At 43.0% G+C, this 18,495-nt stretch overlaps 1 long non-coding RNA gene across 2 annotated transcripts; it reads right to left on the bottom strand.

Annotated features, from left to right (window-relative positions):
• Positions 1-350: 350 nt before the first annotated feature.
• On the bottom strand, positions 351-1,252 carry LOC116256371 (uncharacterized). 2 transcript variants are annotated; one of them, XR_004173099.2, is made up of 3 exons: positions 1,056-1,252; positions 803-982; positions 351-699 (listed from the first exon to the last, which is right to left on the bottom strand). It is a non-coding gene; the product is annotated as an uncharacterized LOC116256371 (long non-coding RNA). The 2 variants fall into 2 exon arrangements; XR_004173098.2 differs by having other exon boundaries at positions 351-526; positions 1,056-1,244.
• Between the last annotated feature and the right edge of the window lie 17,243 nt (positions 1,253-18,495).

The following is an 18,495-nucleotide window of genomic DNA, read 5'->3' as shown; positions in this document are numbered from 1 at the left end:
CTACACATTTCGCATTTCACTTCTGGCACTAGAAGTGAAACTGATTTCTTACCGGTTTATCTATTTTCATTTTTTTTTTATTGTCCACCATTTTTTCTCCTGGCATCGTTTTGTCATTTTTGTTTCATTGATTCAACTACGGGCTACAACTGGTATGATGACTATGTCATATGCATTTCAACTACGCCTGTAAACACCTAAAAACAACAGCCGACTAAAACATACCTACAAAAAAGACCTGTGAAAGATTAAAACAAAGCAACCATCACCTAAACACGACACTTAAAACGCGTCATCAAGCGAGTCTGCTGCGAGAAACAAAAGGCTTGTACACGCCCAAATCCCAACTATATCACACACAAAAAAATCTCAAATTAAAATGCTCCAAGAAAAATCGAATCCAAATTCACAATCCCAAATGAAGAAACAACAAAAACAAGAAGAAGAACGAGAGAGGAACATGATTTTTTATGACCAGCCGCCCTACTGCACCGGCACCAGCGGCCTCCACACAGGCAGAACAAATCTGCAAAAGGGAGAAGCCTTCAATAGTAAAGACGAAGAACACAGGGCAGATATAGAGAAACAGACCGCCATAGAGAGTCAAAGAGAGAAGTGCGGTGGGCAGCCAACACTTTCCAACAGGTAGAAAGGAAGTCGGCAAAAACTTGCTGTCAGACGGGAGAGCTCGCGTGAAGGCTATATTCAAAATTCGGACAAGCAATTCGTGATGAAAATAGCAAAGAAACTTTAGTGCCAACAGATGGATATGGGAATGAGATGCAAAATGATATAGCCTCACCTGCCAGGGGAAGAAGAAATAGTTGCCCTCATCGCCCGATTAAAACCGCCCTTGAGATCTTCGATCGATATATGGTCGCCTGAAGGAAAATCGGGTGAGATGGTGAGAGAGACGACATCGCAGATGTCAACGAGAGAACCGGGGACGAGTTGCAGAAGACGACGCTGGGTGAAGTTTTAGCTGTAAGGGATCACAAATTATAGACCTTGTGGTCAGCAGATCACCCGCACAAGAGAGAGAGAGAGAGGAGTACCTGCGCAGCAGGAGAATGAGATGGTGTGAGAGACGACACCAGGAAAGGGTTTTCAGCATGAGGTCCGCAGGATAGCAAGCCGGCGAGAGAGACGACGACGACAACAGGGTTTTCAGCGTAAGTTTTGAGCGAGAGTAGTTTCGGAAAAAAAGAAAAAAAAGAACTCCCGTTCCGGGGGAGGCTATTTCACGAGAGAATACGTTCTTCAAGGACAGGACAACTGTGTCCTTCATGATTTTAAGTCCGGTGTTTGGTAGTGTCACACTTTTCTGAGAACAGCCCTTAGAACAGTGTGTTACTCAATCCAAACGCCCTAAGTACATAATTGATCCATCTAACTCTCTCCAAAGCTTTTGACTTTCCACGAGAATTCCATCATCAATCTTCAACTTGGTTCCAATTACTAAGAATCTCAATCTGTTATCATTTGTTATTCTTATCCTAGGAATAATATTTATGGCAAACTTGGTGTCAAAGAAAAAATATTCATGAAGGTAATCAACTTTAGTTTCTAAGAAGTATGTTAGAAATCTCAAATCTGCCTCTTTAAAGATTATTTTTGAGGACTGTTCACCTTAATTTCTTTATTATCACTTGCTATTATCAAGAAGCCATCCACACATTGAAACAATATCCCATTACATGCAACGGAGCTCCTAGCAAACAAAAATCATGTCAATAAAACAAGATTTAAAATGTTTCATCATTATGTTAATAAATTTATCAAACCAATATTTAGGTGCGTGCTGCGGACCATAAAAGGTCTTTCTCAGTTTGAGCACCTTCAACTTGAAACATCCATTCAAGGTGGAACATTCGAAGAAGCTTAGATCTCTATTCATAAAAGCATTTTTTGTGAATTCATTTGATACATACTAATTAAGACAATAACTAGATGTCGTAAGAGTCCTTGGTTCATGTTGCATGTGGATCTAGAAATTGGGTTAAAGTAGTTTCCTCATTTTTATTTCATATTATTGAGTATAACCTTTCACTCTAGCTTTGTGTATTTCAGAGAATACCACTCTTGGTTTTTACTTCATAGACCCAAATACAACCAACAGCCTTCATCTTTAAGAGCAAATTTTGTATCTTCTAAATGTCGGCTCTTCAAAGTACACATCTAGCTTAAAATTCTTGGCTTTGCTAACCCATAGCTTCATTATGTTTAGATTGTACAAAATAGAGACGCGGAAAAGACCGAACTGAAAAGCAAGTTCAATTTCGTACAAGTTTAACTTTCGGAACATAAATCGGAAGCACATTTAACATTATTTTCAAAGAGGATGTTCCATCAGCCGTAGAACATGCTACACATTAATGTTTGGTTGACATTTAGAATAAAAAAGAGTTGGGATCAAATGAAGAGACGCTCTCAAATGTAATAACCATGAACAAATACCGTTATGTCAATCCTTTAAGAGGCTAAAAGGACCTTATGCTGACTACAATGGACGTCTATTCATCAGAGCTCCGTACCAACCTTTCTGACGTTCAAAACATTATTGGATTTGGGGATTGCGAATTAACGTGGTTTTGTTCACAATACAAATGGCACATCGCCCTAAATATTCCTTTGTATTAATACTTACTGCATTTGTGAGTAAGGTGGGGTTTGATGTAATTTCTAAATCTAGATTTCGCAAGTCCTTTAGTGTTTCTCGAAGATCACATACACAGGAAAGGAGACGGGTAATACCCTGATCGGCTAAATTTAAGCTCGCACTCAATTCTTTGGTACTAATGTCCAGGTTATATTTCCACTTCTAAATTACAGAACCTTTTGTCTTGACTGTCAATCTAAGATACATATCACCACCCAAAAACAAACCAAAAAGCCCCTCCTTTGGGTACAGTCCAACAGACACCTTTGAGCAAGTTGTACATGATAAAGCACTTTGTATACCAAAAAGGTGTTGTGCAGCAGAAACATTTGAGCAAGTTGTACATAGTAAAGCAGTTTGTATTCCAATAAAGGCGTTCTATAAAACTCTGAGTGAGGTCGTCATCATAGGCAGTCATAAAGACCAGTTTTGACATTGCACATTTTTCTTGGATCTAAAGAGAACAACGGCCCATAAGACTGGCAGCACTCCCTAAGCAATAAAAATCTCCAAAAGCTCCACCACCCCATATATGACCTGTAAAAGGATACAGAACCATGGGGCTTAGCCTCGGCTATGTATGGCCACAAATCTATATCACCCTCTCATACGCAAGCATAAACATATAAGAGTAACTATTATAAGACCTATCTCATGAAGAAGCATAAATGCAACAGAATAGTTGCTATATCAGCTGAGCAGGTACCTATGAGCAATACCAACTCCTCCTGGTGGTGCATACAAACTCATCATACTCAGACATGTAAGCAAAAACTAATAGGTAAATGCAAGTTCCATGATAAAGTCAGCAAAATAATGTGTAACACAGTGCACAAGATGAATCATTAAAGAAACATTATCATGCAGGAGCAAAATGGTGATTGGACAACCCATCACCAAAAAGTTCTCAAACTAGGAAAAAATCCAGCATGATGTCAAACAAAGTTAACAGCCTACACGCATGCATAGTTCTCCCTTTGATGAGCAGTAAATTTAGGCAGAGCACTCAAACCTAAGTCCAAACACTGCTCACCATCAACTGGATTTGAATTCATTCAATCTCTCGGTGTAGCTTGTAGTGTCTGTCACACCCCGACCTTTTAACACACAACCATTTGTTTTTTTTCTAAACATCAAACATCGAGGTGTGACTACACAACAGTTCAAAAAAAATGAGCCAAGCAATTAAAAACAATGGGGCGAACTTTCATTTATAGAACAACGTCATTTCATACAAAATCACATCCCTATACATGACAAAATGCCCCAAAATCCTAACATTGATGCCTAACAAAATAAGACATCAATACAAACAAAGCAAGACGCGCCGGCACTATACAAACAAAACCCAAAACCTCTCCAGTAGGACGTGAGTGAAGTCATCTGCTCAACCTGCTGCCCGGGGTCCGCCAAAACCTGAAAAAAAAAACAACTGAAGGCTCAGCATTCGCAGTATGGCAACAAGCCAGTAAAATACCAAACCCATCCATGTAGGGCTCAAATAAGAGAACAAATATCAAAATCATCTATCATCATGTCGTGTCAGAGTGTGACACGTAAAGGCCACTTAATGGCCGCACTAACACAATTTGAATCTCATGCAAGGCCAGCTTAAACATAACACTTGCATTCAGATCATTCACATGCACATCAGTCATATACATTCAATCATATACATTACATTTTCATTAGCTTTAACTTTAGTGAACTAACAGTTCCTGTGAGTGCAACACAGGCACGTGCACACCATGGGCGGCCTACAGCCGAGAGACAACCCCCGTGGTGGCCCATACAGTATGGATCCATTTCATCCGTTGCAGCGGTAGAGCACTCAACCCTGGATGTGTGAATTCCAAGAAGAGATACTCAGTCTTCCCTATGACACCCAAGTTGGGAAGGCGGGAGCCCACGCTCCAAGCACAACACACAACAGTACCCTGGGGCCTTGCACCGCCTGCGCTCCGAACAGGCAAGACCAGTGGCGAAAACGGGACGTCTCCCAAACACATAGCCACATCCCACTATCCTCTCATCTCTTAATCATTTGTTATTATCATTAGAAAAATGCATTTACAAACTGGCTGGCTAGCTCATGAGGTTGGTACACTTCACGAGTGCACCCACACCTCCAATTGCCTCCACACGAGGTTCACCCATAACACTAACAGTCATAGCTAGCCGTCATACAATATGGGTACAATTACCCTCCAATCCATTCATTTGCATTATTGCCCACAGCAATGAATATGCAATAAAATACAACATTCATATCAGTTATCAGATCAATCATATTTTTGAAAAACTTAGCCAAACCACAGAGAGTAGTCTCGATCTGCGATTGACCCGTAGCTGTCCTATGCAGTTATCATTCTATGATGCTTTCTAATGCATAATTGAGGTCGAGGAGACACTCGACTCGATACCCCGCCTCATCTGTCCTAAACAGATATCAATTCTAGTATGCACATGCAAATGCGTAACCTTTTCAAAACAACTACTAATAACCTTTCAAACAATTCATATTGTATATCAAAGCATGGACAAACATACATATACTCATTCACAAGACAATCAATCAAGTCACATCACAATCCTAGGATCCCATGATCCTAGGAGCACACAATCACACATTTGCCCAGGCATGGATTTGCCTGGAATGTCGCCATACCTGTGGCGCGCTCACAAAACTCTTCAAAATTCCTCGACCTTCGAAATCAAGGTCGACGGGACGTGCCCGGTGCACCTGCAGACATAAACAAAAGGTAAGACTTCTACTAGTTACCTTAACATTCCAAATAAATACAAAACAAAATCATTGAGGCATATGTCATCGCCTCAAGAGGTAGTCGACTGGTAGTGTCGACCTACAAGCCCTCTAATAGGCCACTACGCAACTTCTTGCCATTCCCACCCAACATCAAAACCCCAAAGCTTCGATCAATCCATTCTTCATGCATTTCTCATAACCTTTCATTTAGTTGAGACGTCTTCCCAACATGCACGCCCTCTTCCTACCACACATACCACCCACGATATCAAGGGTGCTCCAAGCATTCCCCAAAGGCGGTCCTACGCTTCTCCACAACTTCTCTAACTCTACCATGCTTCCCTATTGCATCGAAAATCAACTCATCATGCTTAAATGATCATTATAGACATTAATCAACGCTTTTCAACATAATCATAAACTTTCCCCCAAAAACAAAATCGCTATCATGCGTCCTAATTCATCAATTCGAAATTGTAGCATGCTTAAACAATAATTATACATGCTCTAATAGGTAATATTCAATAAAATGAGTTCAAATACGCCTTGCTCACCCCAACTCAAGAGTCTAGGCTGCAGCAATCCTTCCGGCAACCACCCTCCCAAGTTCAAATGGTCCCCAAGCAACTAAAATCCTTCAATGCCGCCACCCCAAGGCCTTTTAATCACTGTTATGCGGGGAAGAACACGTCCCCCAAACTGGAATCCAATCAACAGAGATAAAATCAATTCAGACGAGAGCTATGTTGGGGAAAAGGGGAAAACAATTAGCAAAATGGGGAGAAAAGGGCTCACGTAGGGAACGTGAGGACAGGGGAACGGCGCTGACCAAGGGAGACGGACAGAAAAGAGGGTGAAGGAAAGAGGGTTCGGCAAAAAAAGGGAAGACGGCGATGAGGGTAAATGCGTGAGAGAAGAGGGAGAGAGCAGGTGGGAGAGTGAGGGCGAGTGAAGAGAGGGATCGTGTGGGAGAGAACTAGCAGAAAGGGGAAAGAGAGTGGCGAGGGAGAGGAAGAGAGGGCGTGCGGCAGAGAGGGCAGGAGCAAGAGAGAGGCAGAGAAGGGTAAATCGCACAAAAGAGAGGGAGAGGGTTTATCAAAGCGTCGCCGCCGCAGTCGCCGCTGCCACCTCCGTCGCCGTGGCCGTCGCCGCTCCAGCCACCACCACACCGACTGCCACTTCTTCTCTGCGCTGGCACGGGAGACCACCAGGAGAACGACGAAGGAGGAAAAGGGAAAGGCGAGGGAGAAGGGGCCTCGCATCGGGCTTCTTTCCACGAGTGGAGCTTGGGTCTGGATCTGGACCCGATCCAACCCGTCCTGAGAAATAAAACCTGCGTCACAGTGCCTGAGATATATCAACGAACCAACATGGTACTCACTAGTCCATAACAAACCACCAAGGATAAAACATGGGTTCACATAACTTGTTAATCCATTAGGATTAACTTCAAATCTAAGAAACATTAGCACAAAGTTTAGAGTCTTCAGACACCTTCAAGCAATCACAAACCCAACATACAAAAGTTAATCCAACTTAGGTATCTCCCCAGCATCTTCCCATGTGGGATTTGTAAGATTTTGAGATATTACGCCAAACCAGTGGATTGAATCCTTTGTAGATGCGAGAAGAGAAGAAGAGGAGGCGACTGCACGTGCAATAGAGAGAGAGAAGAAAAGAGGGCAGCAACCGTGACCCCTCCTCCTTGTCATTAATATAACCTAATGTACGCTACAAGTAAATACAGAAAACAACAAGTATTTACAAGTATGCCACCGCCCATTATGTTTAGGTATATGGGCAAGCTGTGCGAGAGGTTTGATCATGCACAACTTGTTCTTCAATTCCCAGAAATGGTGCCCTGTGAGCCCCTTGGTAAAAAGATCAGCCACTTGTTGAGACGTGGCTATATAAGTAGGAACAATCTCGGCTTCCTCGACCTTTTGACGAATGAAGTGTTGATCAATCTCTATATGCTTAGTGCGATTATGTAGAATAGGATTGAAAGCAATCTTGATCGCACTTTGATTGTCACAGAATAAAGATGACTGAGCAATGGGAATGGAGACTTCCCCAAGCAGATGACGTAACCATGAGGCTTCAGCTGTGCCTGCAGCCAGTGCCCTATATTCTGCCTCAGTGCTGGATCTGGCAACTGCACGTTGTTTCTTGCTACTTCAACAAATAAGATTGGAATCAAGGAAGAGACAATAACCTGAAACTGATCGTCCATCGTCTGGATCACCTGCCCAATCTGCATCACTGTAGGTGGAAATGTTATGTGTTGAAATTAGAAAGTTTGTTTTTAAATGTGGTAGTTATTTGATTATTTAAGAGTTAGGGTTCCTTTTTGTCCTTTTAATATTTTATTTGTCCTTCTCTTGTAACTGTCTCAGCCGTGCCCTAATCTCCCTTTAAGTTGAGATTAGAGCACGAGATTAATGGGAAGTTTTCTCGCCTCTCTCTCTCTCTCTCTCTCTCCCACTCTCGTTCTTCCCTTCTTCATCACGTAACATGGTATCAGAGCCTACGTTGGTGTGATCGACTCAAGTTTGCTGGCGTGATCCTCTCGTGCCTTCCTTGCGGTATTGATTCAGTCTGCTGGCGTGAACCTTCAAGTCTGCTGGTGTGAACCATTCATCTCAGATTTCTCATACGTGAGCATCTCAAGTTGTTGCTGGCGTGATCGCTGGTTTCCCTTATTTTTTCTTCTTGCGTGGAAGAGGACCTGATCTCGCCTATGTGGAAGGCGTGATCAGATCCTCTAGTGGAGTGCGTGGACAAGGTTATGGGCTGTTGATGGATAGTGCGTGGACAAGGTTATGGGCTGTTAATGGACGCTGTTGAGAGTATTTGAGTGGAACGTTATGCTGTTAGTGGCTGCGGTGTAAGGTATGATAGAAGTTTTGGTGACGCAGAACAGGTTTTGCTATTTTTTTTACGAAAGATATGGACCTGCTGTTTAAGAGTTGAGGTTGGGAATAGTAGAAGCAGCGGCAGACCTTGTTTGTAAGGTTTTTTTTTTCAGCAAGTTATTTTCTGGCGTGTTTTTCAGCAGGCTGTATTCCCTGTTCTTGTCTGACGTGTTTGTTCAGCAAGTTATTTCCAGCAAGTTGTTATTTTCTGGTGTGTTTTTCAGCAGACCATTTTCAGCAAGTCACTATTTTCAGCAAGTTATTCCCTGTCCGTTTCTGGTGTGGTTTCAGCAGGCTACTTTTATTTGCTGTTTGGGAATGTGAAAGAAACGTGTGCATGTTCCTTTGTTTCGTGTTATTCCTGTTGTCCACGTGAAGTTGCTGCTTATATACAGTTTATTGTGGTATTCTTATCCTTGCTATGATTTATTATGGCTGAGAGCCGCAATTCCGAGGGTGGTAACGATCACAAAGGAGGTGGAAATCCCTTCTCCTATGGATCTACAGTTAAACTAGATGGACACAACTATGAACTGTGGTCCACATCCTTTATGTTGTCAGTTAAAGGTCATCGGAAGAGACACATAATTGAAGAGGATGAGCCTACTAACAAATCAGGGAAGTACATAACCTGGGAAGAGGACGACAGCATGGTAATGTCGTGGATTATGAATAGTGTTCAACCTCAGATTGCTTCTACTATTACGTACTATACTACTGCGAAGGAGATGTGGGAATTTCTTAGACAGACATATTCTCAAGATAAGAATGTGAGTAAAATCCTTCAAGTTGAAGAAGAGTTGCACAATCTCCGACAGGGAAGTCAGGATTTATCTCAATACTTTGCCACAGTTAAAGCCACTTATGAACGTTTGAAATTCTTGCGTCCTCCGTGCAAATCATGTTATAAGTCACACTTTGAACCTACTATGGTTGCAAAGTTTCTTGCTGGTCTCTCTCCTGAATATGCTGCTGCTAAGGATCAGATGCTCACTGGAAGTGAAATTCCTGACCTCTCTGATGCGTACAACAGACTTAGCCGTCTTGCTATTAGTCTGTCTCAACCAGCTGGTGTGACGCCTGCCTCTGCACTTGCTGTGGGGGGTGGTCGTGGTCATGGCTCCACCTATAGTACAAGAGGAAGAGGTATAGGTCGTGGAACTGGGGGCCGTGGGAGGTTCCAATGCACCTATTGTGGTAAGATTGGTCATTTAGAGGATCGCTGTTGGGATAAACATGGTCGCCCATCCTCTTTGTCACAGGGAAGAAATATGGTCACCAAACAGGGCAAGAGCTCTACTTACTCGTCTATGGGTTCTGCACAGACTGCCACTCCTACAGTGGAGGACTCTTCGCCTAGTATAGCTCCAGAGACAGTTAGCATTGACAGAGTTGAGTATGAGCAATTTTTGGCACACAAAGCCTCACAGGCTTCAGCTACTACAGCGGTGACTGATCGAGCCTTCTCAATGGGTCCTTCCACGTCTGACTCAGGTACTTCGTGGATTATTGATTCAGGAGCATCGAGACATTTCTGCAGCAGACCCGAGTCTTTTACTACTCTGCATAAATTTCCCCAGCCACGTCATGTAAAAATTGCAGATGGTAGACTGTCACCCATATTGGGTTCTGGAGATGTGAAACTCTCTAAGTCTATGACTATTTCACATGTTTTATATGCTCCTGAATTTCCATCTCATTTACTCTCAGTTAAACAGTTGACTACTGATTTACACTGTCGTATTATTTTTTACCCTGGTTCATGCTCATTTCAGGACTTGCAAACTGGGAAGACGATTGGTGGCGGCTATGAGAAAGGGGGTGTCTACATCCTGTCGACTCCTATGGGCCTTGCTGCAACCTCCTCTACATCAGAGTCTACAGTCTTCCAGTGGCATCTCCGGCTTGGTCACCCTTCAGCACCCAAGCTCCGTTCTCTCCTTCCTAATCTCTCTATTCCAGAGTCTTTTCAATGTGAGGCTTGTCAACTAGGCAAGCACACACGTAGTAGTTTTCCTTCGAGTCTTAGTCCTTCCAGTCAAGGGTTATTTGATCTTCTTCATGTTGATGTGTGGGGGCCTAGCAGGGTTGCTAGCCGAAATAAGTTTAGGTACTTTCTTGTCGTTGTTGATGATTATTCTCGAGTCAGTTGGGTATTCCTTTTGAAGGAAAGGTCTGAAGTTATTTGTATTCTCAAAAACTTGATTATTGAAATAAAGACTCAATTTGGTTCTGTGGTTAAGTGTATCCGCACTGATAATGCTCTTGAGTTCAAATCATCTATCTTAATTTTATGCTGAAAATGGTATCTCTCCCCAATTCACTTGTCCTCATACCTCACAACAGAATGGAGTTGCTGAACGAAAGCATCGGCAACTTCTAACTGTTGCTCGTACCCTCATGCTTCATAATCATGTTCCTGCATACTTATGGGGTGATGCCATACTCATGGCTTGTCACCTGACCAATCGTTTGCCGTCATCCTCCATTGACCACAAAGTACCTATCAAACTTGTTTATCCCAATCGAAGCTTGTTTTCCGTTGCACCAAAAGTTTTTTGTTGTACCTGTTTTGTACACATTCTTGGGCCTAAACGTGATAAACTTGCTGCTCAAGCCATTAAGTGTGTGTTCATTGACTATCCTCGAAACCAAAAAGGGTACAAGTGTTTTGAGCCGGTAACTCACAAAGAGTATATCAGTGCGGATGTCACTTTTTTTGAGTCTCAGTCTTACTTCAGTCACACTTCTGCCTCAACTGAAGTACCATGTCCTATCCCGTTACCTATTCCTCCTATCCCGTTGCAATCCTTTCCATCTCCTACTCTCACTATGAATAGGTTTCAGGACCCCCCATTGGTCTACACTCGACGACAGGACTCCTCTCATGGTCGACCATCAGACTCTTCTCAAGATGTAAGCCTCACTGACGTAAGTATACCTGGTGTTGTTCCTTTAGATGACTTGCCTATAGCCCTGCGCAAAGGCAAGAGACAGTGTACCATGCATCCTATCTCTCACTTTGTTTCCACTACCCATCTTGATGGTAACTTACAACAGTTTCTGAAGGCTATGACAATTCATACTGTCCCAACTTGTCATCAACAGGCCTTACTAGATTGTAAATGGCGAACAGCTATGCAAGACGAGATGGATGCTCTCGTACAGCGTGGTACCTGGGAGTTGGTTGATCCACCTAAAGATTGTGACATCGTTGGTTCCAAATGGGTATTTACAGTCAAATATAATTCAGATGGGTCGTTAGAGAGATACAAGGCTCGATTAGTAGCTAAAGGTTACACTCAGACATACGGGGTTGACTTCTTTGAGACGTTCTCTCCAATGGCACGATTGGGCACTATTCGCCTTATTATTTCTGCTGCAGTACACTCTGATTGGCCTATGTATCAGCTTGATGTGAAGAATGCCTTTTTGTATGGTGATCTTGAGGAGACTGTATATATGCAGCAACCACCAAGGTTCGAAAGACAGGGGGAGTGTAGTAAAGTGTGTCGGTTGAAGAAGGCCATCTATGGACTCAAACAAAGTCCTAGGGCATGGTTCCACAAATTATCAGAGGTGGTTTCACAATGTGGATTTGAACGATCTCTGTTGGATCATTCCCTATTCATTAAGAAGACCTCCACAGGTATAGTTGTCATGATAGTTTATGTTGATGACATTATCTTGACAGGTGATTGTGGTCGAGAAATATCTGCTACTAAGGTCTTTCTTCAAAAACATTTTGTCACAAAGGATCTTGGTCACTTGAGATATTTTCTTGGGATTGAAGTTGTGGAAAACAAAGAAGGTGTAGCATTGTCTCAAAGGAAGTATGTCCTTGATTTACTGCAGGACACAGGGATGCTAGGGACCAAGCCGGCTAATCTCCCTATGAACCCACGTATTCACCTTCATGATGATCAATCAGAACTAGTAGATTCTCGATCTTACAGGTCTCTCATTGGGAAACTACTTTATGTTACTGTAACAAGGCCAGACATAAGCTTTGTTGTTGGAAAATTAAGCCAGTTTATGGAAAAGCCTAGAAAAGTCCACTGGGATGCAGCGATGATGGTATTGAAATACCTAAAATCATCCCCAGGCAGAGGCCTCTTCTTTAAGAAGGGTGAATCTCTTGATGTTGTTGCTTATAGTGATGCTGACTATGCAGGGTCTGTTGATGATAGAAGGTCTACAACTGGCTTCTGTGTCTTTGTTGGAGGTAATCTCATATCATGGAGAAGCAAGAAACAAAATGTAGTCTCTAGATCAAGTGCAGAATCTGAATATAGAGCAATGGCTCAAACGGCGACTGAGATTACGTGGGTTAAATCTATGCTAACGAATATGAGTATTCATGTTCCTCTTCCTATGAAAATGTACTGTGATAACAAGGCGGCCACTTACATTGCAAACAATCCTGTATTTCATGAAAGAACAAAGCACATTGAGGTGGATTGTCATTATATTCGTGACCTTATAAAAGAAGGTGTGGTGTCCACTGTTCATGTTGCTTCTGAAGACCAAGCAGCAGATATGTTTACTAAAGCTCTTCCAATTGGTGATTTCTCTAGATGTTGTAACAAGCTGAGCATGGTTGATATCTATGCTCTAGCTTGAGGGGGAGTGTTGAAATTAGAAAGTTTGTTTTTAAATGTGGTAGTTATTTGATTATTTAAGAGTTAGGGTTCCTTTTTGTCCTTTTAATATTTTATTTGTCCTTCTCTTGTAACTGTCTCAGCCGTGCCCTAATCTCCCTTTAAGTTGAGATTAGAGCACGAGATTAATGGGAAGTTTTCTCGCCTCTCTCTCTCTCTCTCTCCCACTCTCGTTCTTCCCTTCTTCATCACGTAACATTATGTCCATTCAAAATTGTTGTCTGTCTTGTGTAAATGAGTCCATCCCCAAGAGTAGCCTTAAGGTAACGCAAAATGCGTTTGGTAGCATCCATATGCCCTTTTGTGGGTGCATGCATAAACTGAGATACTTGATTCACTGCATACACTATGTCTAGACGTGTAAAGGTGAGATATTGTAGCATGCCAACTATACTCCGATAGAAACTAGGATTTGAGTATGCATCATTCCCATCAAAGGCATTCAATTTTGTGTTGAGAACACTAGGAGTATTTATGGGCTTGCAATTTGTTATACCTGCTCTATCCAGAATATCAAGAGTATATTTATGCTGCGTAAGAGTTAATGTGTCACCTTTTCTGCCAAGCTCAACACCCAAGAAATACCGTAGTTCGCCGAGATCCTTCATCTTGAATTCTTGTTTTAATACCTCCTTAACATGAGATATATGACATGAAGAATTTCCAGTAAGAACTATGTCATCAACATATATGAGTAGCCAAGTGGTAACTTCACCCGCATGATATATGAATAAGGAATGATCAAGTGAACTTCGGAGAAAACCAGCCTGCTGTATATGAAAAGAAAATCTATCGAACCATGAGCAAGATGCTTGCTTAAGCCCATACAACGATTTTTGTAATTTGCACACCCACTGAGTTGGATCATTGGTAGCATAACCTGGGGTTATTCCATGTATACCTCTTCCTTTAGAAAGCCATGAAGGAAAGCATTTTTAACATCCAACTGATATAAAGTCCATCCATGTGAGACTACAAGAGAGATGATAACACGGATCGTTCCCATCTTGATGACTGGACTGAAAGTCTCATCGTAATCTTCCCCATACTGTTGAGTAAAGCCTCGAGCCACAAGACGAGCCTTATATCTATCAATGCTACCATCAGGTTTGTACTTGAGTTTGTAAACTCATTTTGAGTCCACTACATTCTTACCATCTGGACGAGGAACAATCTCCCAAGTTTGACATTCATTCAAGGCAACCATTTCTTCGTTCATGGCCTGTCACACCCCGACCTTTTGACACTCAAACACATTTTTTTTTCTTCTAAACATAGAGCATCGAGGTGCGACTACACAACAGTTCAAAACACGATGAGTCAAGCAATTCAAAACAATGGGGCGAACTTTCATTTATATGATCATTTCAAATAATACAAAATCACATCTATGTATAACAAAAATGCCCCAACCATATGATTGATGTCTAACAAAAACAAGACATCAATACAAATGAACCAAGACGCGCCGGCACTAAACAAGAAAACAAAACCCAAAACCTCCCCAGTAGGACGTGAGTGAAGCCATCTGCTCAACCTGCTGCCTCGGGTCCGCCAAAACCTGAAAAAGAAACAACTAAAGGCTCAGCCTTCGCAGTATGGCAACAAGCCAGGAAAATACCAAACCCTCTTAGATAGGGCTCAAATCAGAAAACAATTATCAAAATCATTCATCATTATGTCGTGTCAGAGCACGACACGTACAAGCCATTCAATGGCCACAGTACACAATTCAATCACATGCTTTCATATCCATCACATGCACATCAGTCACATATACAATCATCTACATTACATTTTCATTAACTTTAGTGAATTAACAGTTCCTGTGGGTGCAACACAGGCACGTGCACACCATGGGCGGCCTACAGCCGAGAGACAACCCCCGTGGTGGCCCATAACAGTATGGATCCATTTCATCTGCTGCAGCGGTAGAGCACTCATCCATGGATGTGTGAAGTCCAAGGAGAGATACTCAGCCTTCCCTAGGACACCCAGGTTGGGAAGGCGGGAGCCCAACGCTCCAAGCACAACACACAACAGTACCCTGGGGCCTTGCACCGCCTACGCTCCGACAGGCGAGACCAGTGGCGAGAACGGGACGTCTCCCAAACACACAGCCACATCCCACTGGCCTCTCATCTCTTAATCATTCATTATTATTATTAGAATAATGCATTCACAAACTGACTGGCTAGCTCATGAGGTTGGTACACTCCACGAGTGCATTCACACCTCCAGTTGCCTCCACACGAGGTCTACACATAACACTAACAGTCATAGCTAGCCGTCAAACAATATGGGTACAATTACCCTTCAATCCATTCATTTGCATTATTGCTCACAGTAATGAATATGCAACAAAACACAACATTCGTATCAATTATCACATCAATCATAACTTTGAAAAACTTAGCCAAACCACAGAGAGTAGTCTCGATCTGCGATTGACCCGTAGCTGTCCTATGCAGTTATCATTCTATAATGCTTTCTAATGCATAATTGGGGTCGAGGAGACACTCGACTCGATACCCCGCCTCATCTGTCCTAAACAGATATCAATTCTAGCATGCACATGCAAATGCGTAACCTTTTCAAAACAACTACTAATAATCTTTCAAAACAATTCATATCGTATATCAAAGCATGAACAAACATACATATACTCATTCATAAGACAATCAATCAAGTCACATTACAATCCTAGGATCCTATAATCCTAGGAGCACACAATCACACATTTGCCCAAGCATGGATTTGCCTCGAATGTCGCCATACCTGTGGCGCGCTCACAAAACTCCTCAAAATTCCTCGAGCTTCGAACTCAAGGTCGACGGGAGGTGCCCGGTGTACCTACAGACATAAACAAAAGGTAAGACTTCTACTAGTTACCTTGACATTCCAAATAAATACAAAACAAAATCATTGAGGCATATGTCATCGCCTCAAGAGGGTGTCGACAGGTAGTGTCGACCTACAATGCCTCTAATAGGCCACTACGCAACTTTTTGCCGTTCCCACCCAACGTCAAAACCCCAAAGCTTCGATCAATCCATTCTTCACGCATTTCTCATAACCTTTCCTTTAGTTGAGACGTCTTCCCAACATGCACGCCCTCTTCGTACCACACATACCACCCACGACATCAAGGGTGCTCCAAGCATTCCCCAAAGGCGGTCCTACGCTTCTCCACAACTTCTCTAACTCTACCATGCTTCCCTATTGCATCGAAAATCAACTCATCATGCTTAAATGATCGTTATAGGCATTAATCAACGCTTTCTAACATAATCTTAAACTTTCCCCCAAAAACAAAATCACTAACATGCGTCCCAAAACATCAATTCTAAGCCCTAGCATGCTCAAACAATAATTATACATGCTCTAATAGATAAAATTCAAGAATCTAAGCTCAAATAGGCCTTGCTCACCCCAATCCAAGTGTCCAAACTGCTGTAACGCCTCTGACAGCCCCCTTCAAACGTTCAATCAAACTTCAACGGCACCAATCGTGAATCGTGCAGTGCCGCCACCACCAACACCGCCTAATCGCTGCTAAGAGGGGAAAAACACGTTCCCCAAGCTGGAAACCTAACAAACCATGCTGAAAACAGTGAGGAAGAGTGCTCGATTGGGGAAAAAATGAAAAAACAAATAGGAAATAAGGAGAAAAACTCAAGTAGGAAACGTGAGGGCAGGGGAAGGGCGCTGCCAAAAAGGGGTGGACAGAAGAGAGAGTGAGGAAAGGAGGGCTCGGACTGAAAGGGAAAGACGGTAGAGGGGAGGGAAAATCGAGCGGCCAAGGGAAGAGACGGTGAAGAGAAGACGGGCGGAACGAGTAGGGAGCTCTAGCAGAGAGGGAGAGGAAAAAAAATCATGCGGTAGGGGGAAGTTGACGAAGGGGGAAGAGGCTGCGTGGGAGGGAGGAGAAGAAACGAACAGAGAGGGCGAGAGAGAGATAGAGAGCTCACCCACGCTGCCGCCGCCGCCACCTCTGCCACTGCCGTCGCCGCCGTCGGTCTAGCCACTGCCCCTTCTTCTTCTCTGCGCTGGCACGGAAGACCACCAGGAGAACGACGAAGGAGAATAGGGAAAGGCGAGGGAGGAGCCCTCGCGTCGGGCTTCGTCACGACAAAGGGGTTCGGGTCTGGATCTAGACCCTGACCCGATCCAACCCACAACATTTTCACTTATACTGATGCAGATTGGGCAGGTGATCCAGACGATAAACGATCAGTTTCAGGTTATTGTCTCTTCCTTGATTCCAACCTTATTTGTTGGAGTAGCAGGAAACAACGTGCAGTTGCCAGATCTAGCACTGAGGCAGAATATAGGGCAGTGGCTACAGGCAAAGCTGAAGCTTCATGGTTACGTCATTTGCTTCGGGAACTTTCTCTTCCCATTGTTCAGTCATCTCCTATGTCACACGGGTACTCCTCCAAAGGAGGAGTACCCGTATAGTACCGGTACGACACCGGTACCGGTACGGGTACGTGGTTGGGTACGGCAAAAAGGTGCGTTGACCGTACCGGGTACGGTCAACGCACCGGAGGTCATTTTTGACCTTTTTTGGACACGGTCAACTTTGACCGAGTCCAAATGTGTTTTTTTTTAATTTTAACGATTTTTAGATTTTATCGTTTAAAACCATTTTCACGTTAAGAAAATGAAAGCTCGAAACCATTAAAACATGTTTTCGTTAAGGGTTTCGTTCTCCTCTCAACTTGCGACGGCCGGCGACAGGCAGGGGAGGCGACCGGCGACGAAAGGCGACGGCAAACGATCGGTGACGGCAAGAGGCGAACGGCGACGGCGATTGGCGACGGCAAGAGGCGAACGGCGGTGGTATATTTTTGTTTTTATCATTTTTTAGTTCATTTTCTTTGGCTCCGCCCCTGCCGATCTTACTTCTGTCGCCGGCGACAGCAGGGGAGATGATCTTACTTCTGTCGCCAGCGACGGCAGACGGCAGGGAGATGATTTTACTTCTGTCGCCGCTATCAGACGTCGTTGGGGCCGATTCTGTATACGTATACCTTATTCTGCCGATTCTGTATACCTAATTCGTGTTTTGGTATACATATACCTTATTCTGCATATTCTGTATTGCATGTTCTATACTAATTGAGAAGAAGTCCTATTTCAGAACATTCTTTGCTGCATGTTGTCTTGTATTGATTGAGAACAAGTCCAACTATATTGCATGCTCTTAATATGGATTTTACAGAACCTGTTGTTCCTTCTAATCTTGATGATGCAACTGAGGAGTGAGGAGAATGAAAATCAACAAAGCTAATGTATTTTGAATGTTAATTATGAGACTGAGGAGAGTGAGACTGAGGAGAATGAGAATGTATTTATGAATATGACAATATGTTATTCTGTTTGAAATTTTTTATATAGATATGTGCAAATATGTTATTTTTCTGCATTTTTTGACATATATATGTGTGTGTATACGGCCGTACCCCCGTACCCAAGTTTTTTGAAAAT

This window comes from Nymphaea colorata, chromosome 6 (genome assembly GCF_008831285.2).
Source record: "Nymphaea colorata isolate Beijing-Zhang1983 chromosome 6, ASM883128v2, whole genome shotgun sequence".
Lineage (NCBI taxonomy): Eukaryota > Viridiplantae > Streptophyta > Magnoliopsida > Nymphaeales > Nymphaeaceae > Nymphaea > Nymphaea colorata.
This window is presented reverse-complemented; position numbering and strand designations above follow the sequence as displayed.